We start from the raw sequence: 14,454 nt of genomic DNA, 5'->3' as shown, positions 1-14,454 counted from the left end.
CCACTGTACTGTACTCACTGATCCCCAATTGACTTGACATAACTGAACTATTCTGAAATGAACTCCTTTAAATGAACTCTTCTGAACTGAATTCTTTCTCCCTGCACTGCTCTTAAATATCTTTTCCCTGAAAGTTGGACATATACTATCACTGACTTATTCTGTAATATCTTTCTCTGTTTGTCTGCCCCTCAATTAGACATCATTCTTTGTGTTTAAAAGCATGTAGTAAAGAATTCCATACAGGGAAATTAAAGGTGCGTACTAAGGGTATGTCTGCATTACAGCCAGATCATGAAGACATAGAGGTCTTTAGATATTAGTATAGCCAATGTTGCTGGATTGAAATGCTTGTACAGTTTAGGTTTTATTTTTGCTTTTCTACTATACAGGCCCTTTGAATTTATCTCATGACTTCCAGGGTTAGTGTTTTATGTGATTTTCTACTCTGTAAACACATGTGTCTTTGTGACTAGAAGCATTTCTTGGGCTCTTTCTTTGGGACGTTTTCTTGTTTCTTTTTTCATATTCAAAATTGGTATTATTTATTTATCTTATTTAAGTTTATTGTTCCTTAGATGCCAATTTTTTTCTAAGGAGAGACAAAGAGGGCCTGAATCTGATTGGTGTTTTTATTTATCTTATTTAAGTTTGTTATTCCTTAGATGCCTATTCTTTTTTCTAAGGAGAGACGAAGAGGGTCTGAATCTGGATGTTCAGACGAATTGAGAGAGAATCCACAATCAAAGTATATTGGATAAAAAAATCTATTTTAAATAAAAGGAAAAAGAAAAAAATGAAAAGAACAAGGTTTTAGATATGGATTTCAATCCAAAGACTAGAGGAAACCTTGGGGACAGGGACATTGTTTTTTTTTTTTTTTTTTCCTTCGTCTTATCATTCAGAACATCTAGTAATTTATAAAACAAACAAAGTAGAGCAATATAAAACTATCTTGTTTGCAGTTTCCTCTGTACATCATTCTTGAATTTGAGTAAGAGCTTTATGGAGAAGAGAAGTTCACACAGTGAAGGGGGTGTCTATGGGAGGAGAGGAACAGAACTATCACAGGAAGCCTGTTCAGAGTGCTTGGGGTATATCAAGCACAGGCTGAAATGCCAGAATGTGTGAATAGAAAGGAGAGCTGCAGTTTTACAAAGACAGAATTTAGACCTATCTGTTAGTATAACACCTGTGTATGTTAGATTCCACTGGGGGAGTTGAAATATAGCATAGGCAATGCACCGCTGTGGAGATATCTTTACTGAAGGAGGGGGGCACTGTTCTTATATCAGAATGGTGTCACTGGGCATATTTTATTTAGATGATTTCTGTAATGCTCTCTGCTGCAAAATGAATCTGCATTGATGATGGATGAGAATCCCAATGATCTAAAGATTTGCCTTTATTTTGACTCACTGAAACTGAGTCTTGGATTTGTAGCCTTCAAAGCAGTGAGATAGCAAATCTCTACATATTTTAAGCTAATAAATGTGTGAAAAAAAGAATCCTAAGCTTGTTAAGATATTCTCTCATTGGTCAATTCTGCCCAGAGATTTATCTTATTTTTTTTTTATTTAAAGAATACACCTCTTCCAAAATGCTAACCTTTTAGTTTTCATAGCTAAGAGGTTAGTAGGTGACACATGGTTGTATTTTCATATCTGGTAATTCTTAGTGTTTTCAAAGTTTTATTTTAGGAAAGTGAGTGATGCATAATCCAAAACAAAGCAAAACAGTGTAGTTGAACAGGAGTGCTTGCTGGGATGATAACTCTGCTCCCTTTCCCTAGTGAATAGCACCATTCTGAACTCACAGTCTAGTAGATTTTTCACAAGAACTTTTGCTCGCAAGTAAGTTTGAAGAAATCATTGTTCCCACATGGGCAACTATAATGTCATTCAGAACATAATCTCTCATGTGTTTATGGAGTTTTTATGGATGCAAAGCAGATTTATGTCATATTTTACTTAATGATTTGTAAAATTGTATACATATTAAAGAAACAGTGAATTAAAGTTAACTGGAGAAGGAGAGGCAGTGTCACATGAGAGTTCTCAAACCAAGCAGAACTTTTTTTTTTTCAATTTCAGGGTGCTGCTTTCTAGTTGAAAACCATGCATTCTGGAATTTGTTTATTTTGGGGATTGGGACATACTGTACTGCAAGCATGTGAAAATCAGAACAATCTGAAAAAACTGGTTCTCTCCTTCTAGTCTGTGGGTTCTAAGGATGAGTTTCAGTTCCTGAGGCTTTATCTGCTGACCTATCTTACTGTTCCCACAGGTTCTTAATCTATACAACATGACTAATAATAATCCCTACTTCTTTAGTAATATAACATGTGAAGCATACAGTTTTACACTCACCGAACATCTAATTCAATGAGTATTTGATGCCATTATTAAAAAATAAGTGCTATAATGTGTATATTATTATTGTTATGTGGTAATGCCTTAGGGTCACATATGCTCATTAGAGATCATCTGTATAAAGAACTGGAAAAGCATAGATATTAACAATTCTCTGTAAAATTCGTTGTCAAGAAAATGCATCATCATGTTATGCAAAGCAAGTCAGACTTAGAAGGAGAACTGTCACATATTCTCTCCTATCCACAACCTAGATTTTAAAGAACTTCGAAAGGCCATGAAACAAAACAACTATTGGAACAACAAAAAGGATCAGAAGTTGATGAAGAATGAATAATGTGAGGGTTAGTATGATTAAAGTATATCACATACGTGTATGAATATATCATAATTAAACTTACTATGTAATAAATTTGTATGAGGTAAGGTACAATATTCAAAGTATTATTATTATTAATGTCTCACTATTATGCATACGTTTGGAGTATAATGTGGTATTTATATATGTATATACAATGAGCAAACATGAGATCAAGGTAGTTGATGTGTTAAAATTCAATTTTGAAGATTTCGTTCACTACCAAGTTGATGAAAGCATTTTTTACACATTTTATTTTCTCCTATTAAGAAACTACCAATGTATTTCCCAACATTTTGTATCATTTTTTTTCTTTCATAGAGCATTATATCAGAGTTAGTTTCTTATTCCTCTGTACATTACACCTGTGGTTTCCAAAAAATAATTTTAATTATTATAATGGGTATCCTTTGTATGTATCAGGATAACTTTAAGCCATTTATCTTTTAAGTAGGAGTTTGTGCACATATATTTACATTTGCACCATTTCTCCCATAGCGCACTCCTTTCTTTCTTACCTCTCCTTCACCTGCTGCTTCCCTTTGTGCCTCTTAGTGCCCTAGACAGAGTTGCTTCTACCATCATTATTTTATCTATCTGTATTACATCAAGTGACCACAAAAGAGAGAAAACATCCAATATTTCTCTTTCTAACAATTATAAAAATACTCTGTATTTACTGTCCCCACATGCATCCATTTTCCTTCAAAACATCCCACTATGCACATGTTATCTCTCTCCATTCATCTATTACTAGACACTTAGGTTGTTTCCATGCCTGAAATATTGTAAACAGTCTTGCAGTAAACCTTGATGTGTAACTATCTGTGATGAAGAGAGTGGTGTATCTTCTTGGGAATCTGGAGCAATCAGTGAGCTCCAAGTAAATCGCAGCAGGCCTGACAGGTAATGAATGCTACCTTGGAAGGAGTTGGTATGTGTATGTCAATGTAACACATGCTCCTGGGACCAGGACACGAAAGTTGTTCATGTGCTTAATTGTGTATAACTTACTGTTATGATTGATGATCAGGGACGTCATTAATGGAAGTCTAAGGAAGAGTTCATCTAGTTCTTGAAGGAAGGAGGATTAGAATGATGGATTTAGAAAGAAAGCGAGCATTTAATGTGGGTTCAAATTTTAAGCAAAAGAGAATCTTTCTTTGGAGGGGCTACAAGAGATGTGGCTCAGCATGAAAGAGGAAATGTTCTTTCAGAGGACCTGGGATCAGTTGGTTCACAGTTAGAACATCCATGACTAGTTCCAGAGTCTCTCATGCTCTCTTCTGACCTCCATAGGCACCAGACACACAAGCAGCTCACATACATAACATTATAGGCCAAACATTTCTGAAAATGAATAGATCTTTAAAAAGTCTTAATTTTCTCCAGTTTGTCCTGTTCCTGCTTGACTCTCTCCATCATTTTTCCTTTTATTCACAAGCTCACATTTTCCTTAATATCTATATCTATATATCTATATCTATATCTATATCTATATATATTGCTAATGTTCATTTTCTGAAGCTTTCCACATCACAAATGGTACTTTCTTATTAACCTTAGGTTTCAGAAACAAAAATTTAGTAGTTATTTCGGTGTTACTAATGACATTGAATAAGTATAATTTCCTGGAGTGCCATGATCATTAGCAGAAATTATCTTTATATGCCCTGGTTTAGAAATAGTAGACTTTTAGTGATTTATTATTTAATACTGAACATAAGGAGCAGTATCCACAAGCAGTTCCCAAAGCACAGCAAAAGTCACATTTTTTTCCTTAAACATAGGAATATAACAGTGGAACTGGAATGGCCTGTTTACTTTCTATATAGTTTAAATCTTCTATAATGGCTTTGTAGATAATAGGCACTTACACAATATGTTGAAGAAATGATAACACTTGATAAGTGCTATGAATACAGATATAAATTCTATGGTTACTAATTGAAACAATGATGGTGCTTAAAATTTTGTACTTAAGAACTCAATTTTTTACTCTTAAGCTATGAATCAACTTTTCCTGTAGTTACACCATTATTGATTATCCTGTTACACCTCATAAATATGTTCATTTTTTGTGCAGAAACTAAAGTTTTAGTGGTTTATAACTCAAAACACAATTATTAACATATTATTCAGAGAAACTATATATAGTATTTTGTGGGAAGAATATATATGCACAAAGATTTTTATGAATCTTTTTTTAATCTTTATTAACTTGAGTATTTCTTACTTACATTTCGATTGTTATTCCCCTTCCCGGTGGCCGGCCAAACATCCCCCTAACCCCTCCGCATCCTACCCCCCTCACCACCCTCCCCCCAACAATCACGTTCACTAGGTGTTCAGTCTTGGCAGGACCCAGGGTTTCCCCTTCCACTGGTGCTCTTACTAGGATATTCATTGCTACCTATGGGGTTGGAGCCCAGGGTCAGTCCATGTATAGTCTTTGGGTAGTGGCTTAGTCCCTGGAAGCTCTGGTTGGTTGGCATTGTTGTTCATATGGGGTCTCGAGCCCCTTCAAGCTCTTCCAGTCCTTTCTCTGATTCCTACAACTGGGGTCCTGTTCTCAGTTCAGTGGATTGCTGTTGGCTTTCGCCTATGTATTTGCTGTATTTTGGCTGTGTCTCTCAGGAGACATTTACATCTGGTTCCTGTAGGCCTGCACTTCTTTGCTTCATCCATCTTATCTAGTTTGGTGGCTGTATATGTATGGGCCACATGTGGGTTAGGCTCTGAATGGGTGTTCCTTCTGTCTCTGTTCTAAACTTTGCCTCCCTATTCCCTGCCAAGGGTATTCTTGTTCCCCTTTTAAAGAAGGAGTGAAGCATTCGCATTTTGGTCATCCTTCTTGAGTGTCATGTGTTCTGTGCATCTAGGGTAATTCAAGCATTTGGGCTAATAGCCACTTATCAATGAGTGCATACCATGTGTGTTTTTCTGTGATTGGGTTACGGCACTCAGGATGATATTTTCCAGTTCCATCCACTTGCCTATGAATTTCATAAAGTCATTGTTTTTGATAGCTGAGTAATGTTCCATTGTGTAGATGTACCAAAATTTCTGTATTTATTCCTCTGTTGAAGGGCATCTGGGTTCTTTCCAGCTTCTGACTATTATAAATAAGGCTGCTATGAACATAGTGGAGCACGTGTCTTTGTTATATGTTGGGGCATCTTTTGGGTATATGCCCAGGAGAGGTATAGCTGGATCCTCAGGCAGTTCAATGTCCAATTTTCTGAGGAACCTCCAGACTGATTTCCAGAATGGTTGTACCAGTCTGAAATCCCACCAACAATGGAGGAGTGTTCCTCTTTCTCCACATCCTCGCCAGCATTTGCTGTCACCTGAGTTTTTGATCTTAGCCATTCTCACTTGTGTGAGGTGAAATCTCAGGGCTGTTTCGATTTGGATTTCCCTTATGACTAAAGGTGTTGAACATTTCTTTAGGTGTTGTCATGATTCTTTTAATCTGTCTCTTATTTATACAACCATCAAGGCAGCCATGTTGAGCTATTAATTTAAAAATGTTCAGCTATAATGCTGTCTGTACATCCAAGAACAATCATTTTCTGATTATATGCAATGCTTGCATTGTACAAAAAAGCCTGTTAATTGTTTTCTAAGGTCTAATGTCAAATGAACAAAAAATCAACCATTTATTGACTAAGCTGTCAGTCAGAGAAGTCCAGATACCGAGCTTCTTAGCTGTCCTTCCTGTCATAGTATGGCTACTATTAGATCTGTTTTCTTTATGAACTAGAACCAGCAGGTATTACAGTGACGATTCACTACTGCAGCAGATGACAGAATATGCAAGAGTTCCTCATGTCCAACAGCCTTTGCCATCCTATAATACAATCTTTACAACGGTATGTGTATAGGCAGAGGAAATAATGTAACTAGAGCAGGTTGAGACAAGTATATAAATAAACGGAACACTGAGATATTACATGGTGTTAAGACAGTTGTCTGAAGTCTCCCCAGTATACAAGAAGAGCAAATGTCCATGCACCTTTAACCTGGTCATTTATGTGAGTGTGGGTGGGAATGGGGGGAAACCAGTTTCAATGAAAAACATTTTCATTCCTTTCCTTTTGAGCACAAAGAAAATCAATTGGAATTTTAAAGTTTATTGATCAGACAACAGCTCAGATGCCTTCTCAATTAGCCAAAACAAGCTAAGATAAATGTTAAAGAAAATCTCTTTCTACCTAAATATTTATCCATCTGTATATCCCATTGTATGAATAGGTTTTTGATGAAATAAAAAAAAACATGAAACTACTACCTCCAAACATTTAGCACCATTTTTCTCTAGAAGGGACAAAAATAGTTCCTCCATGATATTTAAATATTAATTAAAGTGCAAAAAGCTATATAGTATCTTATAGGAATTAACCAGTGCTCTTACAAAAGTAAAGCAGTTTTGAATTACTGATATTACACTGTATTTGTTCTGAAGTTTGGGCACAAGATTATATGCATTAATTAGGCATTTTCCATCTACTCAGACTCTATTGTCTTAACTTTTAACAATATATAAACAATGTGTATTTTGTCAAGTAAGTTACGAATTGTAGAGACCAAGAAGCAGTGTACTACAATAACAAGGTTTGTATTTGACAAATGACTGTTTAGTTGATCACATTCCTTTTAAGAACTTTGTGATTCCTGTTGCAGGTGGTCACGTTCAGTAGATCCTTGATTCGACTCTTCAATATTTATGCTGTCTCGGTTTGTAGTCATCGCCATTCCATCCTCATCATCTTGTAGCTGTTTTGAAATCAAAAGTCTGGCTAATTTAATATTTAGTTATTCGTTGTAGTGAAGCTTCCTTTTCATGTCAAACTGCTGCTTCTTTTCTAGCTCTTCATCATCTTTCTCCCCACTACTTTCTTGTTCTAGAATCACATTTGTTGGCTCGGAGGCTTCATCAACAGCTAATTTCTTAGTTAAGAAATCTGGATTCATGATTTCATTGACTTCTGAATCATTATCAGAATCATCATAGTCAGCTACTGTATTGCGGTATAGAGTGTTTGGCTTACTTTTTTTCATTAAACCATAGTCTTTGTTAGCTGGATGATATGTTTCCAGGATGTTCATTTCATCCCACTTCTGGGACTTTTTACCCAGCTTCTCTTCAAAGGTCCCGAAGGGGTGTTCAATGGACGCCACTGCCAGGGAAGCCATAGAGATCTTGTTCTTCAGGATTCCCTTGATGGGCTGGTGCGAGGCATTGAGGCCGCCATTGCTGGTTGCTCCAGCTGGTGTAGGGTCCTAAAGAAGAAGGGGTTGGTCGCTGCCGAGACCCCTCCATGCAGCCGAGCAGTCGTGCAGCCCAGGCCAGTCTAAAGCAGCCACACCCGCTGTTACAGAAACCACTACCTGCTTAACTGACGACACAATGACTACCACACCACACTGACTGCGCAGAGGTCTTCCCTTTGCTTCCTGAAATGTAGTTCCCCAGCTTGCGGAGGAGACCCACCAATAGGAGGAAAAGCCCCTGGTCCTGTGAAGACTCATTTCCCCAATGAAGGGGAACGCCAGGGTATTGAGGTTGGAGTTGGTGGGTGGGTATGGAAGCAACCTCATAGAAGCAGGGGGAGGGGTATGGGAGATTAGGAAAAGGGGATAACATTTGAAATGTAAATATATAAAATATCCAAGAAAAAGAAAATTAAAAATAAATCTTTTCAATCGTTGGTGGTTCCATCTTCCGGTGGGGGCGGGTGCAGTGAGCAGAATATAAAGTGAATAAGATAATAGACTGAACCTCTGAAACAGTAAGCCAGCTCCAATTAAATGCTTTCTTTTATATAAGAAATTTAATTTAAAAATATTTTCTTTTTTTCTTTTCTTTTTTTTTTTTCAGAACTGGGGACCGAACCCAGGGCCTTACGCTTGCTAGGCAAGCGCTCTACCACTGAGCTAAATCCCCAACCAATATCTTCAATTTGTAAAATAACAATAACATCTTAATCACTCGTCTCTCCTAAAACTATGAGTACATGAAGATTTAGAAAAAGCTCAAAGAGAATAAAAGAACTATCATGTGAACTAATTTTCCTGTAAAATAAGCTCTTTAACTATTTTTTTGGATTTAGTCTCTACAATATACCCCCTTCTAACCATTGCAAATAGTCTTGAAACTACCTTAGCACTCATGCTGTTCTATACTTAGGAGAGATATTTTTTAAAGTCCTTTTGAACTTTGATTTTATTTTTATTTATTTATTTCACCGCATTACAACTAAATCAAAATGTCATATGCTTTAAAAATTTTGTCATAGTCAATGTATAGTTCCTGATACACATGAAGATAAAGGTTCACTAATAAAGAAAAATTACACTATCGACAAAGACCATGTCCTCAAACTAAAGGAATGATTTCTGCACGATTGCATATTGCTAGTTTTAATAATCATCCTTTTTCTCCTACATATACCCACCAAAAAACATTTACATGTTTGTGTCTCTGTATTTTTGCTAAACAACTGCCAAATTATAAAGCAGATTTTTAGAAGAAAAACAAAACTAAATATTGAATATATATTCCTGATAATTGTATACATTTCACTTTGCAATTGACATAATCCTGGAGTGAACATTCAAATCCAGTATGATCTTAAAGCTCTGCAGTCAACTTCCTACTTCTGGCCATGTTTACTTTGGTTTTCAATATCCTAAGTTGTTCATTGTTTACGAAGGAGGCCAGGGTTCACATACAGGCACTGCATATGTCTCTAATCCTAGCTTCTTCTTCTTCTTGATTTTTTAGAGTTAGAGCTATCATCAAGGAGAACAACCTTCTTGATAATTTTGATAGCATTTCTTTGGAAATACATATCGTCTAAATGTTTCCAAAGAGAATGATCTTGCCTTTGTCTGTTTCAGGGACTTTGCGTTCCTGAATAACTGATGTGGACTTCTACTTTAGAAGGTAACATACAGATTTCCTGAGAAATAATTACACCAGTCTGGTAACAGAACAGGTTGTCATTATTCACTCTGCTGACAAAAATTATGGTGACACCCAGATAGACTTCTCAGAAAACCTAATTATGTCACAGTACTACAGTAGCAAGCAATTTGAGGGATAATGTTCATTGTCAAGCAATAGAAAATGTTAGCAGGTGAGCAAATGCCCCCAAAGAAACTTAAATATTTCATTGCCATAGATACACCTGGTTGCAAGTGTTCTAGATACTGAACAGCATTAACATCCAGCTACATAAAACTGAGTCGAATGAAAGATGCTACATTGTTCCCTCACCTTTCTCCTGATCCAAGGCTGAGTTCTCATCTCTTCATTCTTCCTTAGATGTCATTCTGTTGCTGTAACATATTTGAAAAATTTTCTATGTCAGTTTTGTATTTTTGTAAGATAGGGGTAGGGCCAATAATTGTTCTCTGGAACTGACAGGGGTTATTTTAGTATCTAATAGAATCATTGTTGTAAAAGCACTTTGAGAGTCACTCTCAAGTATTTTTGCCTCACTCTGCAACTTCCCTTATAGAGTGGGGGATTGAGAAGAGGCTTATTTCCTCTCCACTGATATCTACATATTCCAGTTCAATACCTCCCACACAGAGCAAACAGGATGAGAATTTACTGACAAATCCAATTCTTACAGGAAATCAATAACCTTTGATTTAGGAGAAATTCAAGCTAGCTTTGTGGAAATACAGAATTAGATGGACTAGCCCCTAATGTGAGTCCCTAAAGCATAGTTTAGATTTCCACAGGTATCTGGAATGTTAAGAATAGCTTCCGAAGGCTCCGTGTGTAAAGCACTTGCCGGATGAGCCACATGATGAATAGTGTTCAGATCAGCACACCTCATATAAGTATGGGGTGTTTATTATGGCCTGGTTGCAATAGCAGTACTGGAGACAAGGGATCCCAGGAGTGAACTTGTTAGCTAAAGTAGCTATATCAGTACTGGGGTTCATTTGAGAGACCCTATATCAATGATTAGGTGAGAGAGAGAGAGAGAGAGAGAGAGAGAGAGAGAGAGAGAGAGAGAACTGAAATCAACTTAAATCGTCAATATGTATGTAGATACAGGTGCACTCATGTGAACCCACATATGTAAACATGCATATTCATATAAAGTATAATATTATGACATCATTTACTACCTCTTGCTCTAAGGAATGTAAAGAAGAGTTCGGCAGTGGCTAGGTGCTATTCAGGACACATTAGCACAATAGTTGTATACAGAAACATATATAAGAATCCTACAACATTCTAGTAAACAAAGTATTAAATATCTTTCCTTCTCTCCCTCCTTCCCTCTTTCCCTTTCTTCCTCCCTTCAGGTGTTTGTATTTGTGTGTGTGTGTGTGTGTGTGTGTGTGTGTGTACGTATGTGCTTGTGCATGTGTATGTGTGTGTTTGTGTAGGAACAGGACTTCAAATGTTCAACCCTACCACACTTTCTTAATCCCTTTAGACATAATCTATCACTGATCTTAGAACTACCCTGTTGGCCAGCAAGCCCCAGGCATACTCCTGACTCCACTCTTCATAGCATATATGTCACACATATGACAAGCTACTCTGAAAGTTTGATGTGAGGTCTAGATCTGAACTCAGGTCTTAATTCTTGTATAGCAGGCTGTCTTACCTATTGAGACATATTTCCAGTCCTTTTATTAGAACTTTTAATATGTAAAACTATCACCCTTTTTCATTAACATTATTTTAGAACTGAATAAAAACATTAATTATGTCAACAAGTATTATGTCTATTGTTATTTGAAATAAGACAGAGTTGAAATGTTTCTTTTAATTTAATTTCTAGAAAACATGAATACACACACACACACACACACACACAAACATATATCCTGTATTAATAAAACTTCTGGAGAGATTGCCTATTGTTGAGCCTAAAAATATCATCCCTCCTTAGAAGATATTGACACAAGGGTCAAAGCAAATACAACAAAAACAACCAAAAAAAAAAAAAAAACCTCCTAAGCCAAAACATCCAGTAAATTCAGAACACAATGAGAAGACCAAACTAAGGATAATAGCCATACAGGACAGCAAAGATTTTTCAGCTCAAAGGTCTAGAAAATGTTTTCAACAAGATCATAGATGAAATCTTCCCCAACCTAAAGAAAGAGATGGTCATATATGTACAAGATGCATATGGAACACCAAATAGATTAGACCATAAAAGAGAATCCTCTTTCACGAAATAATCAAAATACTCAATGCACAAAACAAAAAAAGAATATTAAAAGAAGAAAGGGGGAAAGTCAAGTAAAATATAAAGGAAGAACTATCAGAATTACACCAAATTTCTCATCAGAGACTCTAAAAGCAGGAAGATCTTGGGCAGAGGTCATACAGACCCTAAGAGAACACAAATGCCAAACCAAGCTACTATATCCAGCAAAACTCTCAACTAAAATACATGGAGAAACCAAGATACTCCATGAAAAAACCAAAGTATACTATGTCTTTATACAAATTTATCCCTAGAAAAGATAATAGATGCAAAACTACAACACAAGGAGAGAAACTATACCCTAGCAAAAGCAAGAAAGTAATCTTTCAACAAACCCAAAAGAAGATAGCCATACAAAAATAATTCCATCTATAACAAGAACAATAACAGGAAGCAACAATCACTTTTCCTTAAAATCTCTTTTTTACATTATTACAGATGATTTATTTATGTACTGAATTTGGTATTTTACTTTTTAAATTATATTTAGAATGTTATCCCCTTTCCCGGTTACCCATCCATAAACCCCCTATTACTTCTCTTCCCCCTTCTTCTATGAGGGAGTTCCTGCCCCCTGAACCAACCACCACTTCCTGCCTCCCCACCCTGGCATTCCCCTACACTTGGGCGTCCAGCCTTGGCAGGACTAAGGGCTTCTCCTCTCCTCCTTCTCTGCTACATATGCAGTTGGAGCCATGGGTGAGTCCATGTATAGTCTTTGGGTAGTGGTTTAGTCCCTGGTAGCTCTGGTTGGTTGGTATTGTTGTTCTTATGGGATTGCAAACCTCTTCAGCTCCTTCGATCCTTTCTCTAACTCATTCAATATGGACACCATTATCAGTTCAATGGTTTGCTGCTAGCCTCCACCTCTGTATTTGTCATGCTCTGTCAGAGCCTCTCAGGAGATGGCAATATCAGGCTCCTGTCAGCATGTACTTTTTGGCATCAGCCATATTGTCTAGGTTTGGTGGATGTATGTATATGGGCTGGATCCCAGGTGGGCAGGCTCTGAATGGCCATTCCTTCAGTCTCTGCTCCAAACGTTGTCTCCATATCTCCTCCTATGAATATTTTTGTTTCCCTTTTTAAGAAGTACTGAAGAATCCACACTTTGGTTGTCCTTTTTGAGCTTCATGTGGTCTGTGAATTTTATCTTGGGTAATCCAAGCTTTAGGGTTAATATCCACTTATCAGGGAGTGCATATCATCTGTGTTTTTTCTGGTTGGGTTACCTCACTCAGGATATTTTTTAGTTCCATCCATTTGCCCATGAATTTCATGAAGTCATTGTTTTTGATAGCTGAGTAGTACTCCATTGTGTAGATGTACCACATTTTCTGTATCCATTCCTCTGTTGAATGGCATCTGGGTCCTTCCAGCTTCTGGCTATTATAAATAAGGCTGCAATGAACATAGTGGAGCACGTGTCTTTGTTATACTTTGGATCATATTTTGGGTGTATATCATGGAGGGGTATAGCTGGATCCTAAGGTGGTAATATGTCCAATTTTCTGAGGAACCTGCAGACTAATTTCCAGAGCGGTTGTAGCAGCTTGCAATCCTAACAACAATGCAAAAGTGTTCCTCTTTCTCCATATCCTTGCCAGCATCTGTTGTAACCTGATATTTTGATCTTACCCATTCTGACTGGTGTAAGGTGGAATATCAGGGTTGTTTTGATTTGCATTTCCCTGATAACTAAGGACATCAAACACTTCTTTAGGTGATTCTCAGCCATTAGATATCCCTCAGCTGAGAATTCTTTATTTAGCCCCATACCACAGTTTTTAATAGAGTTTTTGGTTCTCTGGAGTCTAACTTTGTGAGTTCTTTGTATATTTTGTATATTAGCCCTCTATCAGATGTAGGATTGGTAAAGACCTTTCCCAATCTGTTGGTTGCCATTTTATCCTGATGACAGTGTCCTTTGCCTTAAAGAAGCTTTGCAGTTTCATGAGGTCCCATTTGTCGATTCTTGATCTTAGAGCATAAGCCATTGGTGTTTTGTTCAGGAAAATTTCCCCAGTGCCCATATGTTCAAGGCTCTTCTGCACATTTTTTATATTAATTTGAGTATACCTGGTTTTATGTGAGGTCCTTGATCCACTTGGACTTAAGCTTTGTGCAGGGCAATAAGAATGGGGTGACTTGCATGCTTCTACAAGCCGACCTCCAATTGAATCAGCACCATTTGTTGAAAATGCTATCTTTTTTTCCACTGGATTGTTTTAGATCCTTTGTCAAAGATCAAGTGAAATATATGTTGGGTTCATTTCTGGGTCTTCTATTCTATTCCACTGATCTACCTGCCTGTCTCTGTACCAATACCATACAGTTTTTATGACTATTGCTCTGTAGTACTGCTTGAGTTCAGGGATAGTGATTCCCCCAGAAGTTCTTTTATTGTTGAGAATACTTTTTGCTATCTTGGGATTTTTGGTCTTAAAAAATGAATTTGCAGATTGCTCGT

The 14,454-nt window shown here is 36.9% G+C and overlaps 1 pseudogene; it reads right to left on the bottom strand.

Annotated features, from left to right (window-relative positions):
* Positions 1-7,332: 7,332 nt before the first annotated feature.
* The window catches only part of Ppp1r2-ps2 (protein phosphatase 1, regulatory (inhibitor) subunit 2, pseudogene 2), a 106,933-nt pseudogene continuing 99,811 nt past the window's right edge, over positions 7,333-14,454 (bottom strand).

This window comes from Rattus norvegicus, chromosome X, assembly GCF_036323735.1.
Source record: "Rattus norvegicus strain BN/NHsdMcwi chromosome X, GRCr8, whole genome shotgun sequence".
Lineage (NCBI taxonomy): Eukaryota > Metazoa > Chordata > Mammalia > Rodentia > Muridae > Rattus > Rattus norvegicus.
Note: the sequence above shows the minus strand (reverse complement) of the source record. Positions and strands in the feature narration are given on the sequence as shown.